The 3,948-nt window shown below is 35.4% G+C and overlaps 1 long non-coding RNA gene across 1 annotated transcript; it reads left to right on the top strand.

Annotated features, from left to right (window-relative positions):
* Window positions 1-1,700: 1,700 nt before the first annotated feature.
* LOC149393826 (uncharacterized) lies at window positions 1,701-3,291 on the top strand. Its single transcript, XR_016299881.1, has 2 exons — window positions 1,701-2,002; window positions 3,075-3,291. It is a non-coding gene; the product is annotated as an uncharacterized LOC149393826 (long non-coding RNA).
* The last annotated feature ends 657 nt before the right edge of the window (window positions 3,292-3,948 follow it).

Genomic DNA, 3,948 nt, shown 5'->3' with positions numbered 1-3,948 from the left:
TAAAAAAAAATGAGCACTATGGGCCAAAAGAGATCAAATAAATGACCCACTCAATTTTTTACACAACAATTAATTGCTGTAAGTCTGGAGGACAAACACCCAAGGTTGCTCTCAATTTTTCGAACTGAGCAGTGTCAAAGGCCTTAGGGAAAATGTCCGCCAACTAAAATTTTATGTGATGACATGTTCAAGAGAAATGATTTTGTAATGAACAAGATCTCTGATAAAATGATCGCAAATATCAATGTGCTTTATCTTGTTGTATTGAACATGATTCTTAATTTGCAATGCTGATAGCGCTCCTGTTGTCACAGTAGAGTGTCATGACATCTTGTGGAACATCATATTCCTTCAACATGTGCTTCATCCAGACAAGTTGGGTGTAACTACTCTCAGCTGCAATGTACTCAGCTTCCATAGTAGAAAGAGAGATACAATTTTGTTTCTTGCTGAACCAGGAGATCAGATTGTTCCTAAGAAAGAAACATCCACCAGATGTGCTTTTCCGATCATCAATATTTCTTGGCTAATCAGCATCACAATACCTAACCAGAGACGAGTTGGTGTCATGAGAGTACAAGATTCCATATTTTGAAGTCCCATGAACATATTTGATAATCCTCTTGAAAACACTCAAATGGTTGTCTTTTGGGTTAGCTTGGTACCTGGAACACACACCTACAGAAAAGGCAATATCTGGTCTACTAGAAGTAAGATAGAAGAGACTACCTATCATGCTTCTGTAGAGGCTTGGATTAGTTTCTCCATCTTCATAATTTGAGATTGTAGAATGAGTTGCAGTAGGGGTCCTCTTGGGTTTGCCATTTCCGGACCAAATTTATTCATAATGTTCTTTTCATACTTGCTCGATAAAAGAAATATGTTTTCTTCCATCTACTTGATTTGAAATCCCAAGAAGTAAGTGAACTCTCCCACCATGCTCATCCAAAACTCTGATTGCATTTGTTGCGCAAAATGTTTTACTGTGACTTCCCACAAAACACTATGTCATCCACATTAGTCTGGGCAATCATCATCTCAGAGTTTGACTTTTCAATGAATAAGGTATTGTCAATGACTCCTCTTGAGTAACCATTTCTAGTGAGATACTTAGCAAGACATTCATTGTAATATACAAACTTTTGCAATGCTCGATTTGTGAATTTGAATAAAATAAACGAGTTTTATTTTGCATCAAATTCTTGTTGTACATGAGACGTCCTTAAATTTTAAATATCTTGAAAAAAAATAATAATAAATATATTTAAGGTTGATGAAATTTCGGAATGAGGATATTCGAGTAAAGTCGATATTATTTTCCGAATAAAATTATTCGGAACATACTCGGAGACTTAATATCTCAAGAGTGAAAATAAATTCCGAAATCCCTTAAATATATTTAAGATAACGGGAATTAATAAAAATTTCTCGGTTATTTTTCAAGATTATTTTTTTTACTAATTAAGGACAAGTTTTAGAGGATTTATTTTGGAAGAACTTATGTGCAACAAATGAAGGATGAGATTGAAAGAGAAAAATAAAAAGGGGTCGTTTGTGAGAGAAATGTAAAAATTGTGGTGGCCACAGTGCATAGGTGGCTCAATGAGAGGTGGCCACGTGTAAGTCTTATCCATTCTCTTTTCCCCCCCTTTTTTTTTTTTTTTTTTTTTTTTTTCTCTCTTTCGGCCATCTCTCTCTCTCTCCCTCTTCTCTTTTCTTTTTTTTCTTCTCTCTTTCTTCTCCCTGTCGCGCGCTGAGCACATCTGCAAAGAAAAAAAAAATTTCGGCCATCTTCTTCAAGCTTCACCATCACCGCCATCTTCTATCTCTCTTCTTCCTTTCTTCTTCGTCGAGCGCTATCTTCTCCAGCCGAGCTCTCTCCACCGCGCGCGCCACCTGAGGAGAAGAGCGAGGTCGCCGAGAGCCACGGTGACGCCGGAGCAAGAGAATACGCCGGGGAAGGCGTGGTAACTCACCGGGGAAGCTAATCTCATGGGTTGAGGTGAGGATTTCTTCTCCTTGGACTGGATTGAAATTGAATCTAGGGTTCATAGCGAAAATTGGGGGTTTTTGAATCCGAGTTGTTTATGTGAAATTGATGAGTTTTATGTGGTGGTGGGACTTGATTATCGATGATTATGACATAAATTTGAGGATTGAAGATGAATTTCTTGTTGTGGGTTTTTTTTGGCCGAAAATAGGTTAGATGTTCATGAGAATTGGGGTTTTTAGGGCTGAACGTGATTTGATGATTTTTAGTGTGGATTTGATGATTTTCGGAGTGATTATGATCATGATATTTGAGACTTGTTTGTTGTCTTGGCCGAGTGCTCGTTTTGGCCGTGTGTTATCTTGGCCGAGTGCTCGTCTCGTTTTGGCCGAAAATAGGTTAGATGTTCATGAGAATTGGGGTTTTTAGGGCTGAACGTGATTTGATGATTTTTAGTGTGGATTTGATGATTTTCGGAGTGATTATGATCATGATATTTGAGACTTGTTTGTTGTCTTGGCCGAGTGCTCGTTTTGGCCGTGTGTTATCTTGGCCGATGATTTGTGTTGGCCGTGTGGTTATTTTGGCCGAGGACTTGTTGTGACCGGTCGTGTTTCGTGAATCTGAGCCTTGGGTTTATTTATTTTGGTGCTTTTGCTGAGGATTCGCTTTGTTTGGTTTGATGGTTGGTTGAGATTGATAAAATGTGATTATTCCGTTTCGGGTTCGATTTTTGAAGTTGTGATTGAATTTGAAATTAGTGAAATGTGATTGAGATGTGATATGTGGGCTCGGTTTTGGTTGGTTGATTTGAGGATTTGGATTTGGATTTGATGACAAGTTTAAGTGATTTATTGATAAGTTCAAGAATTTTACTGACAAGCTATGTTATTTGTTGATAAGTTTAAGGATTTCATGACAAGTTTGGAGTTTTTGTGACAAGTTAGTTGGATTCGTGTTTGGTTGTGTGACTTGTTTGGGTTCGGGTTTTTGAGTCGAGATGTCGGATTTGGAATTTTGGAAATGTACAAGAGTTTGGATTTAAGGAATTAACTCGATGTCGAATTCCCCGGTTTGATGACAGATTTGGACGAACGAGCGGGAATCGGACAAGTCAAAGGCGACGAAGCCGGATTTTGAGGTTTTCAAGAAAAAGAGTTATCGAAATTAAAGCTCGATTAACTCGTGAGTTTTTTTAATCGCTCATAGCGTTTAAATACTCTTAGTTTGGTTTATGCAATGTATTTTCTTTAATTAAATAAGGTTGTGTTTGGTAATTAACTCAAAAAGTTTTTGTTTTCTATTTTCTAATTTTTGTAGTTGTACTGAAAAATTATTTTGCAGTTGTTTTCAAAAAGCTGTTTGGTACAGTTTTCATTTTTGTTTTTGAGAAAGTGAAAAAACTGAAAAAAGTGTTTGGTATAGTTTTCATTTTTGTTTTTGAAAGAATGAAAATAGAAGATGAGGAGAATGAGAAGAGAAGAGAAAGGAAAAAAAAATTTCAAAAACACATTTTATTTGTTTTCAGTTTTCTTTGCTTTTTTACAAAACAACTTCAAAAATTTTTGAAATTTTTTTCCGAAAAATTAAAACAAACACATTTTTACTTTTTGTTTTCAATCTTTTCAACTCAAAAAGTGAAAAACAGTTTTTGGAATGAAAATCGAACACAACCTAAATAATTTATGATTATTTATTTAATAACGTTTGAGAATTTAATTTAATTATTCATTTTGAAATTCTCGGTTATTTTAATTTCGTATTAATTAACTTATTTAAGACTCGTAATTATTATTAAATTTTATTTCGTATCATTCTTGATATGGAAGTACGCAAGTCTTGAATAAGTTTAACTTTCGAAAAATCGGAGAATAATAAATTAAATTCTCGAATACCGAATCGACTCGAATCTAATCCCGACACCGAACCCTTTCTTATTCAACTAATCTCGAATCCAA

This window comes from Urtica dioica, chromosome 6 (assembly GCF_054948205.1).
Source record: "Urtica dioica subsp. dioica isolate 48M chromosome 6, U.dioica_male_clone48M_v1_H2, whole genome shotgun sequence".
Classification (NCBI taxonomy): domain Eukaryota; kingdom Viridiplantae; phylum Streptophyta; class Magnoliopsida; order Rosales; family Urticaceae; genus Urtica; species Urtica dioica.
The sequence above is the reverse complement of the archived record's forward strand: the minus strand, read 5'-3'. Positions and strand labels throughout refer to the sequence as shown.